Source organism: Solea solea, chromosome 9, assembly GCF_958295425.1.
Source record: "Solea solea chromosome 9, fSolSol10.1, whole genome shotgun sequence".
NCBI classification, from domain to species: Eukaryota; Metazoa; Chordata; class Actinopteri; order Pleuronectiformes; family Soleidae; genus Solea; species Solea solea.
In genome coordinates, this window is record NC_081142.1 from 6,339,254 (window position 1) to 6,366,304 (window position 27,051).

General features: G+C 40.9%; 2 long non-coding RNA genes across 4 annotated transcripts in view; one reads left to right on the forward strand and one right to left on the reverse strand.

The window, feature by feature from the left end:
• Window positions 1-9,998, forward strand: LOC131465894 (uncharacterized). 2 transcript variants are annotated; one of them, XR_009241348.1, is made up of 3 exons: window positions 1-324; window positions 429-653; window positions 8,567-9,998. It is a non-coding gene; the product is annotated as an uncharacterized LOC131465894 (long non-coding RNA). The 2 variants fall into 2 exon arrangements; XR_009241347.1 differs by having other exon boundaries at window positions 429-596.
• Window positions 2,876-27,051, reverse strand: part of LOC131465892 (uncharacterized) — a 27,581-nt gene continuing 3,405 nt past the window's right edge. Inside the window, exon 3 of one of the 2 annotated variants that reach the window (XR_009241345.1) lies at window positions 2,876-3,213. This is a non-coding gene — a long non-coding RNA (uncharacterized LOC131465892). Of the gene's footprint in view, window positions 3,214-16,468; window positions 16,628-27,051 lie in introns of those variants that run through there. The other variant, XR_009241346.1, reaches the window with a different exon arrangement.

Here is a 27,051-nt window from a genome sequence, read left to right on the forward strand (position 1 = left end):
ACATGCATGCCTAGGATGCATAGCCAGGCTACTCTGGAGCAGCACGTTCTCTCCTTACCGCTGTCAGAATCAATCCACCTGGATACAATATCACGCTGGCTACACCAGATTTAAAATCAGCCTCAGAACACCAGCCTCTGACCTGCACGTGTGCAGAACCAATGCTTCTCTAAAGCAAAACAGCCAGTTATTTTCTTTTATGGAATGACTCACCGAGGAGTTAAGACTGTTCTCTCTTACAGACCTGACCCATCAGCACTCCTCCACCCATTCATCCACTTGTGATTGCACTCCTGACACACAGAGAGCAGATGAGGAATATGGGTGTGTATGGGTGTGTCTGACGCTCTTCATTACGCATGCATGGATCCTGGATTTTCCCTCAGTGACGGGGGATTCATAATTATTGATAACCCACTTCCACCCAGGTCAGAGTGGAGTTTGGTGGCTGACTAAAGACCCAGAGGGCCACGATCCAGGAATGACTCGGAGGATTAGAATGCCCTCACTGAATCTGTTGGCCTGCAGACCATGTTGACTGGCATGCCTCTGCTCGAGACTGTCTGCGACAGCTGAGATTGCTGTATCGGTCAAGCGTGAGTGCATTTCTGCACCTGTCAATGAGCGCAGGAAGCAGCATTAGCAGATCGCTGGTGAGTGAGTCAGAGCGGCGTCTGCTGAAAATGAATGCAGTTTGCTGTGCATCATCATTTAAAACATACAGTGGACCTTTAAACTACTTCAGTCCATTAGTCGTAGTGTAGATCATAAATCTGTTTTTTTTACATGGTTTTAGGAATAGTTGTTTGTCTCTATGTGTTGGCCCTGCAATGGACTGGCGACCTGTCCAGGGTCTACCCCACCTTTCACCCTATATCAGCTGGGTTTGGCACCAGCGATCCTGTGACCCTCATGTAGAGGATAAATCAGTAGACAATGAATGGATAGATGAATGGATATTGTCTTAGAAAAATGAGTACTGATGTACTCATACTTATGAGTATGGTATTTTAAATGTAAATTATGTTTCTTGCATCGTGATGGGTTTGTTGCAGTCATGGAAGCAATTTACCTCAATTAAGGACAATTAAAGGAGCCTGAAGACGTTTTAACGATAATTGCTAAATATGACCAAATGACACAAAATAGAGTACTAAAATTATCTAAATCATCTACATAACCATTTCTATATGGTTCGAACAGCAGAGGTGTCACTTTTTTGCAAAAAGCATGCTTGAATGAATATTATATGTAATGCTATTCCTTCAAAGATATTGGTCATGTGAGGTTGATAACTTGTCTCTGATGCCTCCTCCACCAGCAGCTAAGGAACATCACTTTGCCATCTTTGGTGTAGAATCAGTAATACTTGGTCTTGTGATTGTCTACTCAGAAGGACATTTTAGCTCGTGTGTGTCCTCCATTTTCACCTTCTTCCTTTTCTGATCAGCCAAGTGTGGATCTGGTGCTCACAGCGTCCTCTGCTGGACCACACACTAATTACTTCCGACAGTCTGGTACAATGCTAGGCTGAATATTTTTAGCTCAAATAAGGTTCAAGTTTGAACGGATTCAGATAAAAAGTGACAGCCTCAGTTTGTAGCATATTTTAGAGATGAGTGCTCTAAGTATTTCAATGATCTGTGACTCATTTTACCCAAAGAAATACGAAATGACTCAAGTACATAATAGTTGCCATGTGGCATTGATAAACTAAATAGATTAAGGGATAGTGACATGTTGTAGAAGGTTTCTGCATTCACATGAAAAGCCCAAACATCTTAAATGTGTGTGACAAACAGGAACAAGATACAGGGAAATCTGAAACTTACTCAAGCTGTTTAGACATGATTTCTGTTTTATCTAGCTGGCATCTGTGACTGATCATCTTAAAATAAGAGAGGTTCATGTTGGGTAACCCTGGCAAAGAGGAAAATAATGGCAATACACACACATGGATGTTTTCCTAAATGTAAAGTGTAGACGCATACATCTCGCCACATGTATGCATATAAAGTTAAACTTGTGCTCGGTACTTAAAACTGTTTTATAGTTTTGAGCTGAGTGCCTTGGTTAATGTAAATAGAAGGAGTGTTCTTAATACGTGAGATCCATGTTTTTGGTGTGGGAGGAAATGGAGTCCACGCAGACTTATTCCAAGAGGGCCTCATTTGGCCGTGATGGAGTTCAAACAAGGATCTCACTGTGAGGCAACAACGCCAACCAGAGAATGCAAAACTTTTATGAGCAAGTGGCTGAGTTTGTTTTTTTTCTTTCAGTATTTAGAGACTTGATGTTCAGAGTTTTCCCCAGAATTTCACAATGACTTGCAGCATCACACCAGCTCCATTGCTGTTGTTGCAAAACATCTCAGGACCTTTGGCAGAGGCAGCAGTGAAAGGAGAATGTGCCGTTAAACAACCTACGCTGGAATGTCTCATTTGTGTCTTAAGACTTCCTTGCTGAGGTTTTGTGTTGGTTATTCTTCTTTCCCTGTGAATCACACTAAAACAACAAATATTCCCCTCAATTTCCCAACACAAAAACACGGGACATGTAAACCAAATCATAGCAGGGGAACTCAGACACTTGCTTGCAGTATGTTCAGGTCTTATGTGATGACAGCATGGGGGTTCTGCTCATTGTCAGCGTTACTCAGTGCTACAGCTAAATCAGCTCCAAAGTTCAGGTTGTTGTTTTTTTTTTACAGTGCTGTAAATGTGCAGTTTATTTTGACACAAACTGGAACAGGTAGCATTAAGCACCACAGCTATTCAGCACATCCACTTATCACTGCAAACCATTGAGACTGTCCTCCAATGAAACGTACATATAGGTCGTATGCAGGAATTACGACCTACGTCTACGTTTTCAAAACCAGCGCCCAAAACGACCCATAGTTACGTTTCATTTGGAGGACAGGTTGGAACCATTTCTCGGCTGCTAAAATTTACAGTATTAACATAAGAGATTTAGTCAGCACAACACACCCACCACTGTCTCATTTTGAAACTATGTAGAAATTACGACCATATGACAATTTTGGGTCTCAGTCAAACACATTTAAGGGGTTTTCACCAAACTGTCATTCTCATCGACCTAAATAAGCAGGCTTTCTCGGGGGCACCGGCCACCTTGTTGCAATGGCCCCGTCTGTGACAACCCCCTGCTCTTGAAACAGCAACCGAGTCTGCTCTTCACTTGCGTTTTCGCCTGCAAAATAAACAATGACAAAGGAGGAGAGGGGAGTGCTGCTCTATGACAAGATGACCTGGCCAAACCGCACACATACACAAACACAAATACACCCCCTATGATCAATTCATGGTTGGGGTCCAGGAAGAAAAATACAGTTTAACAAAACAAGTCATTACAGTGCCAGGACATGTTTATGCAGGAATGCAGTCAAAAGTCCCATCAGTTCTGGAAAGCTTCATCCTCAATCTGCTTCTCAAGCATTCAAGTCGGGGTCAAGTGACCTCACTGCAGAAACACAGAGCTGAAGCAGATGGCTGTGCACGGACATGAAACCTTTTGTCACTTTAAAGAAAATGGAATTGTGTAGAAAACCACAGCCCTCGTTTCTAACCGAATAATGTAAGTGAATTATGAATTTATTGGCAGTGAAAAATGAGAGTTTGTGAGAGAGACACGGAGAGATGAGCTCAGCTCCTTGTTTGTGCTGCAGAGATCCATTTGTGACTCACTGTTTGGACCCTTTTCCTGCTCTGGGCTCAAATTATAAGTCTCTGAAGATGGAGAGGGGTCATAGAGTTCACATATTAATGTTAGTGCTGTCAAAATGAATGTGTTAATTGTTTTGTTTTGTTTAATTACATTTTATAGAACTTCTGGTTTGGTCTGAAATGAAAGTAAATAAAACAACTACAAAGCAAAGTAAGAGAAAGAGTTGAGCAGGGCTTCTCAGTCCTGGTCCTGGAGACCAACTGTCCTGCATGTTTCCCTGCTCCAACACACCTGATTCAAATGGTTAGCTCATCAGGAAGCCTTGCAGACGCCTGATAACGAGCCATTTATTTGAATCAGGTGTGTTGGAGCAGGGAAACATGCAGGACAGTGGGTCTCCAGGACCGGGATTGAGAAACTCTTCAGTAGAGTACAACCCCTCCACATAGGTTAAGAATGGTAGAAGTTAATCTAAAGCATGCAGGGCAGTGGATTCCAAGGACTAGGACTGAGAAACCCTGCAATGGAGAAATGAGAGAAATCATTTAAATAGCATCAGGAGACACATCGTAAATACCCTCGAGAGAAACTGTTGTGTCACAAATATGCACATTAAGGAGGAGAAGATCATTGACCACTGAAACTCTGTGAGTAATGACAATTATTCATGTTGGTCCAAACCCTGCTTGGAAGCCTTGAGATGTGCAATTTCACCAGCTAGAGCCATGTTGATGTTTGGCAACCACAAAATTCACAGACCTCACCATCACCTTTGGGAAAATACTGGCCACATTGTTGTCTTTATCATCTATTTTCCTCTAAAAGGGCAACATATTTTACAAAACTGACATGTGCTATTGATGAAGACCCCAATTCATTTTCCCATGGAGTATGGATCCCAGCCCGAGCCAGGTTTGGACAAAACTCCAGAAACGAACGTCAGGCTCGGGTTGAGTTTGGCGTAAACATTTCACAAATAGATGTACTGTGATAGATGACTTGTGTATACAGTATCTGTGCATGGTGCTATTATTTGCTTCATCCTGGATGTGACAATAGCCTTGGTCATTTTCCATAACCATAAGTAAAGCCTTACAGCCACATGAGTTGACTTAAGCTTACTGTAACTGTGGCAGGTTTGGAGCTCAGACAAAAAAACAGGATACATTTTGGGTTCGGTCAATATTCTCTCACTTCACTGATAAAGACTGGAAAATGCAGTTTCATCTGCATACTTGTAATGGCTTTGTTTTCCTGCTAATGCTATAATAGAATGGGAAAGTACATACAGTATACCAGCTGTGTGTGACTCACTGATTCTGTAATTGTACATTTGAACACTGGTTATTACAAGCTTCAGTAAATAAATAAAAAGGTGAATTCTACGATTGTGGCCTAACAAGAGAGTAGCACATGAAACAAATGGTGTAATACATTCATCATTACCATGTGTATTCCCACTCCTGCAGCTGCATTGATGTAATATGAAGCATTGACAGGGAGTTTTATTTCCCTCAAAGACAAATAGACACTTTGTTTGCCTGTCAACACTAAAGACAAAGTAATGGACTCTTCTCATACCTGGGAAGAAAAATAAGATCATGCAGAAAACTGGCCAACCTGACATCATACCCAGGAGAGGTGACATCGCTGTTTCTTAGTGCAGGATAGCAATGCTTTGGTGCATTTCCAGATCCACTTAGGGAGGAAAGACTGAACTGATTTTCAATTGAACACAGCTTTTGTTTCACCTCACAAAGCAAACAGTGTGTTATCTCTCCACACTCCCATCCTCCGAGCGCTCCTCTGGCCCATCAGAGGTCCAGGCTTCCCATAAAGCCAGAGGTCAGTGGTTAATGGCTCAATAATGTGAGGATTGTTGTGGTGGGGAGCATGGGGCCAGGGCCGGAGATACAAACGGGATCATTGTGACAGGAATGAGGAGAGGAGAGGAGAGGTGAGGAGAAGAGAGGAGAGGAGAGGAGAGGAGAGGAGCATAGCTAATATGATTTTATATGTTCTGTGTCCATTGTTCCATTTCTTGAGTGAACTGGACGTTCTACACATGTTGAGTTATTGAATGTCACCATGCGACGCCTGATTTCCTATCGTGAACATAAGAATTGTTCTTTTGTGTGTGCAAGCATGTGTGCGTCCATGCATGTATATAATAACATGTAACGTGTACATCCAGGTCCAGACCATGTCCAGCATATCCCTCATAGAGAAAGTTTAGAATGAGGGTGTGAGATCAAGGTTGCTGTATCTTCCCTGGTCTGTTTATCCTCCAACTGTTCTCACAGAGCAAATGATATCTCTCTCCCTCCCTCCCTCTGTGTGTGTGTGTGTGTGTGTGTGTGTGTGTGTGTGTGTGTGTGTGTGTGTGTGTGTGTGTGTGTGTGTGTGTGTGTGTGTGTGTGTGTGTGTGTGTTGAACACAGAGGTGCTGAGAGTTCCTCTCAGGGCCTGACTTTATACAGTGACCACCAACCACATGTAATGACTTCACTCCTCTGTAGCTTGTTAGGAAATGGCACATTACAGCAACTTGGATAACAAAGTGTTCCCTGCGACCCATGGGTGGGAACTGTACGGTGTAACACACACGCAAGCTAAACACAAAGAGGACTACTTAGTGCACAAAAAACGTAGGTCTAATTCCTTTGAAAATATTCCACCAGTGGATGTTGGGAGCAAAGAGAAATAATGAAAGGAGCGGACAAGGAGGAGAAGTCGGACTTCCCGTGACACTTCACTGCTTCATGTGATTTTTTCCACTTTTAAGCATGTTTGACTCACTGCATTGCACATTCATAGGACATTTTGGTGTGTCCCATGAGACATATTAACCATTAACTCTAAATCGCATTTCCTACAGAATGTCTAAGCAGGGATATAAGTGCTTCTCTGTGACTCTGTGACCAGGTTGGTCATGAGATATGATTTTACATACCCCTCTGTCCTCTCCAGCGGTGGACGTTGTATACACTGCTGTCAAAACAGAGCAGGTATTCTTTGATAAATTGTCCCGCGTGACTCGTGGATAATCAGAGAGGTCATGTGTATTTATGGTGTGTTATAGATATATTAAGGGTGATTAAGGGTGTTATGTGGAGTAGTCATTAAGGCAATGAATTTGGCAAATTAACACAGCTCCAGTATACATTGGTTGAGATGATGGCCCAACCTCCAACCTCAGACATCCAGAATTTGTCAAATCAAGCCAAGAGTGTTGTTTACTCTCCATGTACTGACACCAAACACATTTGCTCCCAAGTTGGAGAACAGAAGAGGAATTGAAAATAAGCTGCTGAACATAACAGAAGATGCCATGTGTTGATTCAACACACACACACTTTGTAGGAAAAATATCCTCAGTGTTTACCCGCTATGGCACAAATGTTCAGAGTGTAAATGAGAGCGTTAAATGTGATTTCAAGTGAAGACCCCACAAAGAGAAATTGGGAAATAGCAGGAAACAGCAAAGCAGGGGTTTGTTGTTTTTCTGTGAAATCTTGTAAAAAGTTGGCATCGCGAGGGGAAAAAAAGTATTGGCTAAATCTGTGAAGCAGCAAACAGAGATTTTCAGATGGGACCATTGTAGGGTTGGAGAGTGCATAAATATGACAACTACATGAACGCAATTACTGCCTCGATTGAAACATATCATAATATCTGAGGAATAAGTGGACATGTTGGGAAAACCATAGTGAGAACAGAGCTGAAATGACCAGGCACACAAGCAGCACAGGTTGTTGTTTCACTTAGATTAAGAACCGATAAGTTAAAGCATGATACAGTTTGGTAAATACCGTGCAGTGCAGAAGAGGATTCTGTTAGTACTGGACAAAAACAATGTTACTCCCTGTTCCTAGTCTTCATGATAAGCTAAGCAAACAGCCTGCTGGCGTAAGCTACATTTTTAGATATGAAGACCGATGTAAAAGTATTTAGACCTTCAAATCCCAGGAGTGTGTGTGTGTGTGCATGTGAGTGAGTGAGTAAGTGAGAGACTATATTTTAACAGCAAGGTGTACGATTTTATAAGGCTGATCAAGTGACATTGACGCATAAGTGACTACAGGACTGGGCAATAATCCAATGACAATATACAATATCACACTATAACTTCAGTCTCAATAAATAATCCCAGCTGACATATTGCGAAAAGTGGGGTAGACCCAGATCGCCAGTCCATCGCAAGGCCAACACATAGAGACAATCAACCATTCCTAAGATCATGTAAAAAGCTTATTTATGACCTACACCAAGACTAATGGACAGAAGTATGTTTTAAATGATGATGTACGACAAACTGCATTCCTTTTCAGCAGACGCCATTCTGACTCACACCAGCGATCTGCTAATGCTGCTTTCATGTATTCAGATTCAGCCTAGACAGTGAAACTACAGTGAGAAGTGTCAGTTTTCTGTCATATTCCTGGTAGACTGTCAATATCATTATCAACAGATATTTTTTCATCCTGTTTTTGCTGGGAACCATGCATATCACATGTGGAGGTGGTGAAAACTCTAAAGGTCTAGAGCAGGGTTTCTCAATCCTGGCCCTGGTGACCCACTTCCCTGCATGTTTGAGATGTTGCCCTGCTCCAACACACCTGATTCAAATGGTCAGCTCGTCAGCAAGCACTGCAGAAGCCGGATAACGACACATTTATTTGAATCAGGTGTGTTGGAGCAGGGCAACATCTAAAACATGCAGGACAGTGCGTCCCCCAGGACAAGGATTGAATTCTCGGAACAAACGTTAATGTCAGCTGCACGTTATCACTAAGGAAGCGGAACATTCTGGCAACGTGTGGAGAAAAGGCCAGGCTCTATCAGCAGTAGGTGATGATGATGATGATGATGTGTTGCAGGTGTGCAGCCAAGAGATCTCCAGCAGCAGAAGCCACGGCCAGGATCAGCAGGAGAAAACACAGCAGGAGGGGAGGGGAAGAGCACAGGGGGAAAATACACCAAGAAAGGAAAAAAAGTACACCAACAGACCATAATGTATCAGTCGCCGGATTAAAAATAAAAATCCAGTGTGAACCAGGCATAACTGCGAGCATAATTGGTGAAAACTGTTGTATAAATGCCTAGGGTTCATGCTCACACACTCTTAGTTTGTTGCTGTTTCTGAAGACTGCATCATTGTGATAAAACTAACATTTGTTGGGTGATAATTTGTGATTACACTTTACAGTTTATATTGTTTTCATGTGCGCTCAGAACCTCTCCTCTGTCACCCACATAACTCCTGCTCTGACATGTTGGGAAATACGCTTATTAACTTTCTTACAAGGTCGTAATAAGACGAACCATGCTACTGCCGTGTGTAGAGTAAATAGGAAGCTGAATGTTTGCCTGATAAAGCATTAAGACTTCAGTTCATTTAACCTTGATCATTGAGAAACAATTATAAACGGTTTGTTTATCACTGGTTTCACAGAGGGCTAGAAATGACAGTTTGTGGTTTTTATGGAGTAAAGTCTAAGATAATTGCTGCCATGTCTTAAAGCTTCAAATCTTCCAGGAAATGTGATAGAAGATAGAGAATAAAGTTAGAAAATAGAGGCGATGTTTGTTTTAGTTCCTCTAGTTTTGTCCAGATTAATTTTATTAACAGTACAGAAATTATAATCTTTATTGTTCATCGGTGCTAAATTGTGTGTGTGTGTTTAAACTCAGCTTAGCAAAGAACTGAAAATGTCCCGCCAGATATGTACTTGTAATAACTGTAATAACTGTGTTTTCCCAAGAAATAAATTCATAGACTTTTCCATAACCACACCTTAAATTCCAGCACATAATGAGGAGGGTCTGTTGTGCCAGAATATAATTGCCTATAAGTTATATACAGTATGTTCAAGCTACAAAACAGAGAGAAAAATAACAGTGATTTTGTTTTTTATATTTTTATATGTGATGTGATCCAAAATATTATTGAGTCAAACATTAGCCCTTCCAATCTTAGTAACGATATACAAATAATAGTGTGTTCTGGTCGTGTTTGGCAAGAAATGGACTCACTAAGTTTAACCAGTAGCAGGTGGTCTCCTCATTGAGAGAACTTGGTGGTGCGATTATCAAACTGCTAATTCAGGATCTCAACCACATTGCCCTTAAGTGAGCGTGGCAGTAACACTTGCCAAAATAATTAAGGGTATCCAAAGAATTTGCAGCTGCAGTGTTTAGACTGTGGAGCACGAACGGATTCAAGGACTGCAGTGTCACCGAGTCAACTGTTTGCCGTGCGTTATTTTTAAATAGGTCACCGGTTTCATCCAGCAGACAGCTTGATCAGTAGAGACATGGAGTGGAAAATACCAGCAACTCTTTCTCCTCAATAAATAAATGAAAAAAAACCCACTTCTGGTTTAAAACTCAGTGTGTGCGTGTGTATGTGTGTGCGTGCTTGAGGAGAGAGCACAGCATATACTACAAACCTAAACACACTTTGAAAAACACAAATGATGGATTTGACATGTCCCTGTAAACTTCTCCAGATTTAATCCCCAATGCACACTTCTCTATACACGTGTGTGTGTGTGTGTGTGTGTGTGTACACCTGGTATTCCTTATGTTGTGGGGACTTACATCTGTTTACACAGTCATATTATGAGAAAAAAAACTCCCCGTAACATAAATTACTACATTTTAAGGTGAAGACATGTTTTAAAGTTAGAATGAGGTTAGGGTTAGGTTAAATTAGGGTCAGGGTTAGGATTAGGTCAGTAATAATTAAGGTTAAGGTTAGAATAAGTCTCCAGGAAATGAATGTAAGTCAAAACAATGTCTTCTGAAGTAATGGAAACCAGTAGTCCTCATGGAGACCTAATCCTGGTCTCATGTCTGAGGCTCACGTTAAAGTTAAAGGTAAGATGTGAATTGTGGTTCGGTTAAGGTTAGGGTTAGGCATCAATTGGTTATGGTTAAGATAAGGGGAGTTTGTATGTGCTTCCTGGGTGTGCATGGGTTTTCTCCGGGTTCTTCAATTGTCCCAAATCTTCATGCCTCCCAAAAGCATGAAGATTTGGGACACTCTTAATCGTAAGTGTGACTGTGAGAGTGAATGGTTGTTTGTCTCTATATGTGTCCATGTGATGGACTAGTGACCTGTCCCGGGTTGTACGCCACTTTTCGCACTATGTCAGCTGAGATTGGTCCAGCGCCCCCATGCAACCCTCATGTGGAGGATAAAGCGGTAGATGATGGATGGATGAATGTTCATATGAATGGAAGTCAATGCAGAGTCCTGTTGCAGGATTGCAGTGCAAACCTGTGCAATGTGGCAAACCACGTTTGTACATTCATTGTAATTTAAGACTATCCACACGTGCTCACACACATACACACAAATCTTTGGTCCCAGTGGTGCTAAATGTAAAACCGGAGCCCAGTCTGACACATGGCCTGTGGAACGTGGCTCCCAGCACAGTCATATTGATGCAAGTATGAGGCTCCGAGGTTTGGAGGACTGAGAGGTGAACTGGAGAACAGAACCTGCAAAAGTGATTCAAGAGCAACAGCTCCTTACTTTAGGGAGAAAAGATTTGTCCGAAATAAATAATAAATGAGACAAAACCTATACTAATGCTGTCATTATGTCATATGCCTCATAAAGCCAGACTTATTCCAAAGCATGTGTCAGTTCTGGAGAATGGAGTCTGTTTTTACACGTCATCATTCTGCAGTGGAAGAGAAAAAAAAGATCTGTCTTTGAATGTATTCACATTGTGTCAGGCAGCACTGTCCCTGCAAATGCATGTTCAAAACTCTATAATCTACATCTAAAAACACATTATGATCTATTTATTTATTTGTCATTGATTAACCAAGCGAACAAAACAATACACTACAATGAAAGAAAACTTGAATGCCACCTCATGTCTGCAAGCTTCTGCTTCAACCTGCTTTATATTTAAATGTAGTCACCAGCCAAGAATACACATTCTGCCGTAAAAACAGACGAGAGAATTATTCCTTGGTCGTGAATATTAAGCTACTGAAGTCTCCAGTTGTCTGGCAATCTCACAGTGACAACAAGACTAACAAGAATTAATGAGGAGCACAGCACATAACTTTCACAACATGATATTTTTACACTTAAGTTTTGTGTGAGGATTAAACCAACAGGACGTAACACGTTAATTACTAAGCTTTAGAGGTGCCGCCATGTGGATTTTGTCATTTTTGGACAAAGACAAGCCAAGTCAGCCCAAGTCTTGTATTTTATGTCCTCATGACATTCATTTGGACAGCCTAAACAAACCCTGTCCAACCATAACCTTCACCATAACCAGTTAACACCGAACCCTAACCTCAGCCTAACCACAATTAGCCCTAAACGTAACCAGATTTTGGTCTCTGTGAGGTCTACTGGTCCTGGCTAGGTCAGTGTGTACACACACACACACACACACACACACACACACAAAGAAAAACTTGAAACACATGAATTGTGAAGGTAACTGCAACACAGAGATTTCCCATACCTTACTATGTCTCTATACTGTTTCTATGGAGTCACAACAGTTATGATTTGTGTGTATTATTGTATGATGTCACATAAACACATAATTGGAACATCAGCACGTAAGAAACTATGGGGAATATCAAGAAGCCAACAGTGAGTCCGTATATGGGACGATGTAGAAGCTGTTTAGCATCACATGTTGACTTTGATTTACCCGGATTTTACCCCAATCGAACTTTGACAATCTGTACGTGTCTTTGCATGAGTGTAAATCAGATTTCCTTACTCACCCTGCCGGTTTACACCCACAATGCCATCACCACTTACCACTGGCACCAAACACTCTGATGGCTCATTATGTAATGGTACAATGATATAACATGCTGATGCAGTGCTGTTCAGAGCAGTTTAAACAGTTGAGTGCTGTGGGAATTATACTTGATTTGGTAACTTTGGCTGCTTTCGCCTTATTTCTTTCTGAGGTTGCGTAATTCTCTCATCTCAACCAGCGTCCCTCACTAACAGTTAGAGTTGTTTTTCCATGCTGCAGTTGACGGAGATGTTTTCAGTCTTTTGGGACAAATCCAACTCAAGTCTCCAGTCAGTCCCAGCAACTCATTGCTTTTGGAGGAACTGGAAGTCAAAAAGGTTTGAGCACTGCATTTTGAATCGATAAAATGTATAGATTTATTTTACTTTAGGTTATTATGGATTATAAATGTATTGCTCAAAATATGGTGTCCACCCCAAGTAAGTCATGTCGAGTCCCTGCTTTGAATCAATGCAAGTTACAAGTCAAGACATATGAATATTGAAGACGAAGATGATTTCCCAGATATTCCACATTTAAATATGTTAAAATTACAGTCATTTCGAACTACTAGAGTTTTATCCATTCCATTCAAACTGAGTTATTTTTGCAACCAGTGGAGTCGCCCTCTAGTGGCTATCTAATACACATTTAATTCCTGGTTAGTTTCAACCAGTATTTATGCAGTCTATGGATACAACTCTACAGTCTAATTCAATTCAGTATAGGTATTCTGTTTCTTTTCCTCACATGGTTGTTGTTGTCACTACTGCACTACATTATTGTCAAGTGTTTGTAACCTGATGTAAGTCATGAGTCAAACGTAAAGATGTCAGACTCTGCTGTTTCTTGTTAGAGTCGTGTGGTACAGCTCTGGGTTTGAGCTCTGGGTCTGTGAGTGTTCTGCCCACAGGAAGTTCCCACTGCTCTGGCTATCAGGGCGGAAAATGAGTGTTTGTCACCCACTTTAGTCACAGCTCTGTGTGTGCGTATGTCTAACACACAAGGTCATAGACGCACACACTCTCACACTGCTTTACACAGACATGGATCATTGCCTCACTTCCCTTTTCCCACATAGTAGCAGCAGATCAAACTGTTTAATTGAACCCAAAGTGTGGGATTATTGTGGTGGTAGTTAGTTAATAAATAGGTTCAATTTGACATCTGGTTAATTTGGTTGCTAGATTTTAATCTCAACATTAGGCTGAAATGTGTTGTTTTTTGTTCTTTTTATCGTTTACACTGACACTGTGGAAGGAGAAGAGGATTCTTCTCGACTAATCATAAAGTTATTCACCTAACTTGTAATAGAGGTGTACAGATATATTTTTCTGGGAAATACAAAATAATAACAAAAAATAGATCACAATGAGCTGCAGAGCCAAAATAGGTCAGTAAAGAAAATATGAACGTGTTTGACAAAAGCTTGCTGGCTCAAGGAGTTTCCCCCACAGCAGGGGGACCTATTTTCAACAGAGAGAGAGGATGTGAGAGTGTAAAGGTGCAGAAAAACAAATAAATATTCGTCTGTGGGCCATGAAGTTAACCGGACTCATTATAATACCATGATTACTCATTATTGCTGTTCAAGACGGCTCCTTTAAGAAATAAAATTGACATTTGAATAGATTTTCGGTTCATTTGCACACATACATTGATAGTTCCATACCCATGTGCTTTCAGCCTTGCATATGCAGAGTAATCTGCAGGATGCAGGGTGGTGCTGATGACAACATCTGAGGTAGGAGACAAATGTCTGCCTCTGCTTACCCTGAAATAAACTGTGCCATAGTGTGTGGGTGGGAGCATTACTTTTTTTGTTAGTCGTCACATTATTTTGTGTGTGTTGTAAATTCATGAACTTCTAAACTTAATGTTTTCTCCTTAATTGTGTTCTTTTTAATTCAAGCATGCTAGATTACCGCACTGTTTTTTAAAACAAAGCCATGCTGTACACTTTTTGACAGCATTACATCACAACCCGGCAGCACAGAGCAGAGCAAGTAAGGTGGAAGAATTACAGAATGCATTACGTTTCTTCCCTTTTGTCATGGCTTTCATTGATTTCCTCAGACGTTTACGCATGAGTGTGATTATTGTCCCCAGCAGGCTCGTGTGTTTCATGGGAGACTAAGAATGGGACTGTTTCCAGTGTGATCGCTGTGGAGCAGGCTTTGATCAGAAAACAGTCATGCAGCCTGGAGCTACAGTAACTGTTGACAAAGCTAGCATGAAGAAGAAAACTTTAACCTCACACAAACTGGTATAAAAACAAAAAGGGAAAGTATTGTAAAATAGAAAAAGAAATCAAGCTGTACGGCATGACTTGGGGGAGGGGGGGGCGGGAACCGCTAGTAAAGTGAGACGGCTGCAAATGGTTGAAGTATAGTTGAAGGACCGCCCACTAAAAAGTTTTAGATTCTACTGCTTAAAAAACAAACCTGAACATTCAGCAGTTTGATATGACAACTAATTACAACCGGGTAGGTGGTGGCACACATCGAGAGATGTCAGTGTTTTGTTCCCGGAATTCCTCAGGGGGGCGACAGAGGTTACACACAAGCAGGCCTGGTATCACCAGGGGGTGAAAGGGGGCGCCTCCCCCTGGTGACGCCCCCTTTACTGAAGATCAATGATCGCTTTACCCCAAACCAAAGAATTCAAATGTATGAAGGTAGGATTTTTTTTGATTGTTTCAGAGTCGTGAGAGTGGACGTTATAGTGGTTTTGTTGATCTACTAGTTTATGTGTTTGTGTAATGTAGCCTATAAGCCCTAGTTGTGCACTGCTGTGCATTTTTTTTTTTCTTGGCACCGCACCCTCTCTGCACTTAATGACTACACACCCAAAGTACCAGAATGCTGTTGTTTATACTACATACATATACCATATATATGTATAGATATATATAGATATATAGATATTTATATATATACATATATATCTATATATATACTATACTGCTGGTGTGCCTATTTTAAAAAATGTACCTATGAGTCGTAATTCCTGCATACAACAAATATCAACTATCGACTGATTAAAAAGCTCAGACTAAAAAGAAGCCTATAGATTATCACTATGAGTTTAAGCTTTCTTAAAAAACTTGAGGTTCATTCCGTTCCGTCTGGACTTCTTGTTCAAATCTGCACAGAATTGCTGCAATGTTTTTCATCTCTGTCCAATCAAATCCTTAAGACTTGCGGATCCAAGAAACAATGGTGAAACACATTTTCATCCGAAATTGACCGCTAAATCACCAGTTGATTCGGTGACGAGTGTGGTTTCCTCTATTTGACAATAACAAAACAAAACAAGGGTCTGTCATTCATCCAGTTTTGAAGCGATGATGTAGTTTTCCGAACATTAAATGTTCCCCCCAGCAGAGCCCCTTCACCAGGACCCAAGCAAAGGCACTAAATTTGATTTAACCTTGAACATTTGCCAAAATGACAGATGAGGAGTTTCACACTGCTCAAGTTTCTTGCTCAAGAGTGAAATATGACCCTTATTTTTTTTTTATTCCCTATGTGGACTTGAAGTCTGTACTTGACTCATTTAATTAGATTCGTCTTTTTTGTGGGCAATTCATAAACAAGATAAAAAGGCCTCATTTCTTAATGACTACTCAACCTACCACAACAAATAGCCATAAAAGTAATGGAACAGATTGTTGTGATTAGAGTGCTGAGTCTATCTATGCTCACTGTGTTATTACTTTCCTGGTCTCCAAAGCACCTCAACTAAACCTAAAATATATCTATAAAATCAAAATTTTGATTTGGCTTTTTAATGGGTGAGATACGGAGCAAATGCCAACATAACAAAAAAGCCATCGCTCAATGCAGTGATGGTGTGAGTGACCACTGGCACCTGAACACACTTGCCCCTGTGCAGTAAACTTCCACTGATTTATACAGGCTAGTGAAACGGCTGGTAATGATTCAGCTGGTGTCTCAGGAAAAAGAGGCTAAAGCCATGTTAGGAATGTGCAACACTGTGTGCTCATGCAGAAGTCACGGTAGTCAAGAAGAAAATCATACATACAGTAGAGTGAGAACACCACAAATCCCTGACTGTGGCCCCAGAGAGATGTGAGGCCTGTTCAGCTCAACTTTCCTCATCCACACAGCAGAGACAGAGGAAAATCTAAAAGCACAGTATTGACATTAGTGATGAGGTGGAGGTCACAGTGTCATCTGAACTGTCCATTATAATCAACATGAAAGAACACAAGTGTCACGGAGAATCAGTCTGACGGGATGTCTGGCCACTTTTTGTCATTAAACATACAACATTATTATAAATGTCACATAGTCAACTGTAGCTTGCAATCAAAACCAATTGGGAACCACTAAATAAATAATAATAAAACTGTTTTATTACGCAATAATGATGGTATATTGTGTTTCATATTGAAATCACTGCTCCTTTGGATGCCTGGTGGTTGGCAGTGAGCAGAGGATAATGCAATGCTTTTAAAATAAAAAATACAAACCCCACTGTGAAGCAATAGAGCAGAAACTGAAGCTGCATGTTTAATATGATTGATAATATTATCAGATCACGGCACACACAGAGGTCAATTTATTCTTATTACTTCAATATATCCCTACATAGAAAGTTGGTCCCTATATGAAAATGCTCAAACTCTCGACCCTTTAAATATATATAACATATAACATATAACATATAACATGTGCATGTAGACTTTAAAACAACATTTAATGTTCAACTGACTTACAACATGTTTTGTGAACAAAGACCGTATATAAGGAATTTGGGCAGAAGTAGCAGTTAGCCACCAGGGGGCGACTGCGCTGGTTGCAAAAATAATTTCAATGGTGGTCTATGGGAAAATTAGCCTACTAATTCGTAACACACTGTCCCGACAAGTCACTGGTCTCAATCACTAGTTTCAGGTCTTCTTCAATAGAACATGTCGTCAATTTTGTAAGTTATGTTCCCATTTAGAGGGAAATTGACAACATGGCACATATGAGTGGTTATAAGTGTGACTGCTGATATCATCTAATTGGGTGCCTGGTCCCAAGGCTTCAAAATGGGAGCTTGTTTTGCAACTGGAAGACTACATCCAAGATTTATACGCCGTCTAGATTTGTGAGGCCACTGTGACCTTGAGATTAGAGCTGCGGCCGCTCAGATTTGCACAGTTAATTTGTACATTTGTGCCAAAGTTGAAAGGATTCTCAAGAGGTTCTTAAGATTTCACAAGGCTTCGTGAGGAAATCAGGCTTGTGAAGTCACAGTGACCTCAAATTTGGCCATCAAATTCAAATTAGTTTATCCTCGAGTCTGAGATAGGTTTTAGAAAATGTAACACTTGAGTTTTACGTTCACATTTTCATACGTACACTGAAAAATGTCTGGCAGGAGTTGCTGCCAGCGCAGAGGCAAGAAAACATAAATGCTGTTTAAAGGGGTCATCCACAGTATTTTACTGCATGGTTCTCAACATATGTATAATATTTTATAGATGCTCAGCGTTATTGCATTGTGCTTTGATATCTTTGTCAGTATTGTAATAAGAACCACAGGATGGAAAACATTATTGGAAGATATTCGTAGAAGAAATGAGATCCACATGCAACCTGGATTCAATCAGAATCAAATGGTGGTTTGTTTGCAGAGAATGAATCAAACCTCCATCTGACTGATTATTAATTGACCCAGTCATATACTGTATAAGTGCACGTTGCGTGCATGCGTTGATGAGTGAGTATTATCCTTGGTAGGACAAAGTTTTCAGGTTAGCTGAGCAAAATGTTTCAGACACTGCCAAGATCCTAAATAAATGCTGCGAGAGGTTTATGGTGTTTTTTTTTTTTTTTGCATGTGTGTGTGTCAAATATTAAGGTCTCATGAAACAGACCTCCCCCATGACCAGAGGCTCACTCCCCTCTCTCTTACCTCTCTAAACTCACTCACTCTCGTTTTCGATTCTCAAACTCACTTAATTCAACACAGCCTGAGCAACGTGACATACTTAACTTAATTTTTTATTTTACACCATGTTATTTTGTGTATGTGTGTTTGTGTGTGATGTGCTGTGGGGACCAAGCGGCTGTTTGTCTGACTTCACTCTATCTCATGACTCTCAACCAAAACCTAATTTAATTCATAAGACTGACTCATTTCAGGGCACAAAGCTGGCTCCAATGAAAACTAATTCTCTAATCCCTAAGGTAACAATCCAGTTGAGCAGAACTTTCAGCAACACACACACACACACTTACATATGGGTGAAGCAGATTACAATACAGACTTACCAGAGTTTTGTTCTGCTTATCATGTAACTGTTAAAACAACACAAACTTATGTCAAAACTGCACTCTTGCACAATTGTGGGTCCTGCTGAGGTTAAAGGCAGAAGTACTGTGATTGACCTGCCAGAGCAAAAGCATTGTTGTTACTGCAGTAATGACTCCTGCTCGTAAGTCAGAATGAGGTGAGATCTGGAAGCCTATTGTGGCTCTCCATTTATAGGTAACTCTTTGATGGCGAGACGCAACTGTTGCAGATGAAAAGAAACACCTAGCACCTCACTCAGTGTATTTACATGCATGTTAAAAGACTGATTTTCGTTATCTTAATGTCATGTAAACACGTTAGTTACTAACACACCTGGATAATGTGACTCATAGTCCGATTACTCCTGCATGTATACCCTATTAGTCGGACTGTTCTTGGACTTTGCGTTCTACACATGCACCAAAATTTCCTCCCCGATCTTTGACCTGGAAGTAGAAGGACACAATATAAACTGCAGTACTGTTGTTGGAAATCATTCGGCGGCGGCGTCTTTCTTCAGGACAGCAGGGCAACCAAAAGAGCCATGCTGAATCTAATTTGTATCATGATTAACATGTACAGCAGGTACACATACATACATACAGGAAACATACAGAACCGCAGCACTATCCATCTCGCTGTTCACTGTTTGATGTCCGTTTGATGTGTACTCGGATTCGGCAAGTTGTATGACCGCTTCAGCCCGATTAAACTGCATGTAAACGTACTGAGTAAGTGTTAAGGTACATTCACACTACTCTGTTTTTGGTTAAAGGTGCAAAAATTCTGCTTGTGATGCCACACTACTCGGGCGTTTTCAAAATGCTGCTGGCTCTGTCATCGTTTAGAAAACTCTGGGGCAACTTTTAGACAGGAGGAACAGAAACTAAGACCTTTGAAGATGATTATGCAGCCATCAATCTGCTTTCACTTGTGAACAAAAAGGTCCGTTAACTTTAACGCTTCAGTTTGTTTCACCTCATCGTCAGTCTTATTACAGAAACCCTTATTCTTAATTTTCATCATTCCTCCTGGGCAGTTCTTTCATTGCTAAGCCCATGCCCAGTGTGCCTGAGTGGTCACTTGATGTGTGTTGCAGATACCTCTTGATACGCAAGTGGAATTTTGTCTGATCCTTTATCACATTTTTCTGTTTTCTGTTTCCATTTTCAAAGCCTTACTGGAGACCCAAGATCACAGCATATTTGAGGGACTTAGTAAATGAGGATGTGGTTGTTTGAGACTAGGGTTGTTTTCAAATCTGTAGTTTATTTGCTTAGTTGCCAGTCAGTCAGTAAACTTGGCTGATGTGTTTCCCCTGGATTTCAAGAAAAAAACAAAGTGAAGCAAATTGAGGTGATAATACAAACCGTGTGAGAATGTTCATTCCACTTGTAGGTTAGACTTTAAAGTATGTTGGTAGTGTTGTTTTGGTCCACCTCCAAGCACAATGACTGGCCTCAGATCCGCCCAACTGAATCATACTTACAAGAGAAGATGACAAATGAATCCAGACGTAACATTGTTGGTTTAATATGAGTCTACAAAAGCATCTTAAACATTCAGTGGCTCTGTGAGAAACTGTACTCAGGCCTGATTCGTACTCATTGTCATTCGACAAGTGTCACTCAGCACTTGACAATTTCATGTTTGCCATGAAAAGTCATCGGACCAAAATGTTTAGTTCCTTCCTTCCTTCTATCTCTTTAACTTAATGAATTGACTGACAACCACCTATTTCTGTGCCCTGTTTGTCCTCTCAACAAGTAAGTTTGAAATGATCTCCTCTTACTAACTAAAAGAGCCAGCCAGACCATAATGTGTGGCTACCATAAAGACGACCGAAACCTTTTGCCAAAGTATAAACTAAGAATTTTGCACAACTCCCTATGTTGTGTCAGGCAACAATTATCAAAATTGTTGGCAGAGCATATATCTCCATGACAACCATGACAAAATGTATGAATGTAATGGCATTAATGTCTGCACAAACATTCAGTATTTAAGTTGGATGAACCAAAGTAGTGGATTGAACATCTGATTAATTGGCGGACTGGTCCACAGTGCATGGACTCTAAAAACATGAAAACAAAATAAAAAGGGTGGAAATCTTGGAGCTCTTTGGTCAGAAAGCTGCCAAGGGAATGCCCATATATAGCCATTATGTCATAATGACATCGACCACTTATAATTCCACTTCTGCCACAGAACCAATTTTCTTCACCTCCCATTTTCAGTGTGCATACACGCATTCCCACATGCAGACTTGTGTTGGTCCCTAAGTATGTGTGTAGGTTTGAAACAGGAAACTGAGGAAGGGGGGGGGCGGGACACTTTAGTAGATCCTGTGTGACCTGGCCACTGACCACAGACAGACCGCAGAGTGAGAGGGGCTCCACCGCATCCATAATGAAACATGAGAGCTTTGAGCTGACTGGACACCCAACAGTCACCAGCACTGTGGCGGTAATTCTGTGGAGGTCGACAGATAGAATGGGGCAAAGCATAAACACTTAAATCCTCCTCCTCATCACTGCGTTGCATGCAAGTCCACATCCACAGTTCTCATGTGGCTGACAGATGCACTCTTGTTTGCACACATTCAAACACAGCAGCTTGCACTGATATAAGCTATTCTATTCTCCTACATGGATGTGTTTCATTAGTTCACTTTTCTGCATTTCATTAGCTCCCTTACTGATAAATCCAGGACGGATCTACTGCAGCAAAGGCCAAAAAGCACCTCTGCTCTCCCAGTGAGCGTACAATAGAGCAGGGGAGGGTTTCAACCATGCAGTGGTTACCCAATGTTTTTGTTCTATTAATCTTTAATTATAAAACATGATGCACTTCTACTGGGTTATTTATTACTTTATCAGCTCCAATCCCCGCAGGCTTGTGGGAGAGTGAAGGAGGGTGACAGGAAAAAAAATCTAGTGAGTTACTGTGAGGTGAGGGGTAAGAGGGATAGCAAGGTTCACAGGAAATAAAGATACAGGCAATAGTGGCCTGTGGAGAGAAAGAGAGAGGAGGACGATGGAGAAAGGGGATTGAGAATCTGAGGAGGACGGAGTCTCCAAATCAAAACCATATGCAGGCTGAATCTCCAGTATTGTCTTCAACTCAAACCAGCTGGCCGCTCTTGGCTTATCCATCAAAATAAACATTTTCTCTATGGCCACGAGCTACACAGGTCTGTTATTCATTAAAAGAGCTTACTTACACCCTGCAGCCTCGTACTGACTCAATTGCAGCACACAAAACAAATTAAGAGGTACAGAGATGCAAAAAAAATGCACACATGTATAAAGTGCACAATACTACCATGTTGTATGGGGCAGTGTATTTTGCTGAAGAAATCATTTATGATATAGATTTGCTGCATACTTGTTTGTTTCCCAAAGACCTTGCCTCTTTTATAGCTCTTAAACCTGAGTGTACTGGCTCAAGGACAAAGCATTCTGAAACAATTACTTTGGAGCCCTTGAAGACGAATCATGCATTTGTTATGCTCTTCACTAGCTTCATTGCTGCCATTAAAGTTTTCATCAATTTGCAAACCAGAGAGAGGACTTCAAAGGCTTCCCTCAGCTGAATATGAGGGCCTGTGTTCAGTCCGGATGCCAAGTAACCTGTTACCAGTGAAGCCAGTGTGCTTCAGAGCTCAATCAGTGAGCTGTGTGAAGCTTCTGATCTGCTGGATCTCCACGGACAAATGCACAGGAGGAAGCAGAGTAAGAACTGTGGAAGCCGCTCTTGTGTCCTGCTGCATTTCTTTTGATCACATCACTGTTTTAAAACACATCGAGTGTTTGACAGGAGAGTGTGCACGTTTGGAACAGAAAGACCGACACATGTCCTCCTTGTGCTGGTTTAATGAAAACAAAGATGACGTGTCATATTTACAAACATCTATTCGGTGCGCTACATGAAGGACTTTTCACATAGAATGCTGTGTAACGTGCAGTGATGCTGCCAGATATTAATGAAAGCAAGGACACCAGTCAGGCTCTGAGTCTGCACAATGCCTGATAATAGTTAGTGGTTGCTATAGGCTATAGGGTAGAACTATTAATCATATGCAGACAGTACCAAAGAGTAGGAATAGTTAACTATGTGGTGAATAATATAGATTTGGACACAATCAGTGAAGGTCAAGTATGCGGGAATCGCACATTGGTTATGTGCACACCATGGAACTATGCCTGGAGCAGCATTTCATAAGCAGAAAACAGCACTACAGACCTCCACGGTTAGTTTGTCAGAACCTATAGTTATTATCAGTAGTTCTCAGTATGCAACCTATACTATTACATTACATTTGTTGCAGAAATGCCAATACTTTATCTTTAAGCTACGCAGGTTAACAACTACAACTTCCCTGTCCAAAAGAAAAGAGGCTTCCTCTGCGTCACTGCTTTGTTTTTGTTTTTTGGAAACTCCTGCATACACTACCTTCAACAAATCCTTTCATGCTCATCCAAGATTTGGTGTTCACTGCAGCAGTGTTTCTCGATCCTTGTCCTTGTGGTGCATGTTTTAGTTGTTTCCCTGCTCCAACACACCTGATTCAAATAAATGAGTAGTTACCAGGCTTTTGCAGAGCTTGTTGATGAGCTGACTATTTGAATCAGGTGTGTTGCTGGAGGACAGTGGGTCCTGGGGACCAGGATTGAGAAACACTGCACTTTAGGGTGTTGGGTCTGAAGTAAATGACCAATTCAAAAGCAAACATAAGCAAGTTGGAATACAAGAAGACACATTTTTAAGGAAAAAATACAGATTGCAGAGACTACAAGATGCATTTCAATGATCAGACAGCCATACAGTTTGGAGGGAATAACTGACCATGCAGCAGCTAAAACTAAGTCAATGCACAGTTTTCCAGAGGGTCTGCCCTCAGAAGCATTTCTGCACTCTCAACAAAGAGCTCACTACTAATTGCATACCTGTCCCATTAGCCAGCCAAGAATATATATGAGAACTCTTACCTCATATCACACACTAGACTTCCATCAAACGTTTGGTACTGAGGAAGAATAAACAGGATATTTCCAAAGTCAGTCAGGATTTGTCTCCTGCAAACTGTAAATGTGTTTGCCAAAGTTTGTGCCAATTTATCTCATCGATGTTGAAGTATTTGACAGGACAAATGAAAAAGGAAATAAAACACTGACTGTCAAAACTTGCTGTGGGAAACTCAGAGTTACACCAAAGTTATTAGAATTTAACCACTGACAATCATCAATGTCTTCATACATTTTGTGGAAATCTGTCCAATACTGATTCAGATGTACAGTATTACGTTGGATCAAAGTGGTGGACAAACCAGATGGAGAAACACAAAAGCAATGTGTTTTACCAGAACAATGTGCTCGTTACTCTGGATAATCACACACCACAAACACAGGCCTCACTGTCAACAATTTCCAATGCAAGCGCTTTCAAAGAAACAGACCTTATGAACGTTGTGGGAAGTGAGGTCTGCGGTTTGCTCACTGGGACATTGTTCCTGGTAAGACACATTCTGTGTTTTATTTGTTGTTGTTGTTTTTGTTTGAAATATAGTGTTTGAATATCCTGAGTTGCATAAATTGAACCAAGTGCTGGTTTCAGGAGTAGAAGGATAAAACCCGACAACTGAAACAACCTGTCTGGCTATACGGGCGAAATAAAACCACAAAATTACTCAGATTCCAAAGAAAAATGAACACACATGTGCCATATAATGATACACAAAAATGTCCTGCAAATACACCTCCTACTTCTACGCACAACATTTATAGATAATTAATTAAAACTGTGGCATTTGCTTATACAACAACATCCAATAGAGTCAATGAAATAGCTAATTATCAAAAACAGTTACATTTAATGTGTGATAAATTACTTAACCACGACTACATGCAGCAACATCTACTATATTACAGATAAGAGAATAAGGAACTCAACTGTATATCTGAGAAAGACACTAAAGACGGGCTTTTCTAGCATCTATATTGTGCCTCACTGTTCATAATAGACACAGTGTGCATGTGCATGTACACGCAGAGACCTGCACATCATTTACCAAATTCAGCTGCAAAAAATTGCATATACACACATTTGACAGCAGCAGGAGCAGAAACATAATACACGCACATTTAGTGGTTTACAGATGACCAGGGAAAAGGTCCTGTTATTAAGGCTCTGACTGAAATAGTCTGTGTTGTGCACAGTGAAGATGACAGGGGCCTCAACATTTGGAGCTTACAATGAAACCCACACAAAGAGCAATATTTACTTTTTCATTTTCATTTTCTTCATCCAGTGAAGCTCAAGGGGGGGCTTATCAGATCCATCCACCACCAGGATCACAGTGTGTCCATAGGGATGGAAAAAAGAAAAGGATACGGAACAAAAATACATCGGGGTGCACTACAGACTCTACAGGTGGGCCTGCATGAAAATTAGACACAGACGTATTACAGGAAAAACAACAAAGGGCATTAAAATGGTGTATTTAAGATCTTGGAAGTCATCCATCTTGCATTCAACACTGGTAAATCAGGAAACAAATCTGTCCCATAGTTTCCCAAAGTCAGGGGTCAAGTTTTAGGGGCCTGAAAGCTGTAGAGTCGTATGAAGACCAGGGGGAAACGTAAATGGAAATTAGAATGGATGAATGGATGAATGCTCATGAATCTCCACTAGTCAGTTAGAGTTGAAGAAGCCTTTCATGTATGAGGTGAAAAATCCTCAAGCAAGTCCAGTAGCATTCATGTGGCTCTTAGAAATACCATGACTTATGTGGCTGAAAATCTGATGATCTCAGCCATCTGGCATCCACACATAATGTTACACAACCTCACTTATATATGGAGATACACAGATATCATAGGATTGTATAGCCAGTGACTGGGCAAGGGAAGATGTAAAATGCATGTTGAGACAAAGGAGGAAAAAAATGAAAACATGGAGAAATGATCGTGTGATAGCAAGCCATAGGGAGTGTAAGTGAAAAAAGGAAACAGACAGGCTTTTCTTTCTTCATACAAGCAGAGGAGAGTTTTGTATGCCACTGTCTATTGTCCTACTGTCCATATGTTTCCTACCATCAAGCAGTTGTCTGTCAGACAGAGTTGTGCAAATGGAACTGGGATTAACCTCTGCCAACAGACAAGGGCATACAATCCGGGCGGTTTGGGTGGCCTTGAGGAGTTTGTGTACACTATCCTTCCTCTTTATATTTAAGCCACACATTAGAGCTGTGTCCGATACTATTCTGGCATTTTAAGAATGGAGATGGATTGTTAAGTGTTTTGTGTGTATTTCAGAAGAGGAAGGCCAGCTCAGTTTGACCACTGAGTTGCTGCGTATCCCCCGGCAGGCTTTGTGTGTCCTGTATCTATTGCCAAGAAAAACAGCACAGGCTTCAGACCTGGAGAGGCCATATCCTGCTAGGCCTGAATGTTCATGTGTGAATGGGTGTGACTGTTTGTGAGTGTGTTTGTGTGTGTGTGTTTTCTGTGAACTAATCAGTGCATCAGCATGTGCAGAGTGTGCACACCTTAATGGGCACTGAGAGACATAAAAGACGTAAACAGCCCGCAGGAGTCTGTGTACACATGTGCACAATAGTGTCAGGGATGTGCATGTGTTTATCTGCAAAACAGCTCATGGAGTGATCGGGCTCTAGGCTGTGTGTGTGTGTGTGTTTGTGTGTGTGTGTGTTGTTATGACTACAATACATTTCCAGATTCAGTACGATTTAATTCTCTTGTACATCCAAACAGTCTTCGAGAAATAACTTCCAACATATTACTCTAGATCTAAATGGATCGCCACTGCCTCACATGACTAGGAGCTAAATAGCGTCTAAGTCGGTCGGATTTTTACATATAAATTACACAAACATCCTGCAGTGCAAATGTGCTTCTCTTGGTGTGAAAGTCAACCCAAGTGTAACCCCCAAAAGGATTAACACAGCAGCCGCTGTTCGTCTAAAGAAGGAGCCGCTCATTATGTAACTATCAACAGAGGGAGTGCTATTTATGAGAGAAAATACTCTGTATATATACACAGCAATTACTGCATCAGTCGATTGTGTCTCATTGTAATTTAAAGCATGTCATCATACTGCATCTGTAACAGTACACGCTACATGTTTGTGACTTATTACAGCAGCTCTCATGAAGCTGGAGTGTGACCTGTGATATCGGTAAAACATTTCAAGCACTATGTCTGGATACTAAAGAAAAGTTCACATGGTAACAGCAAAA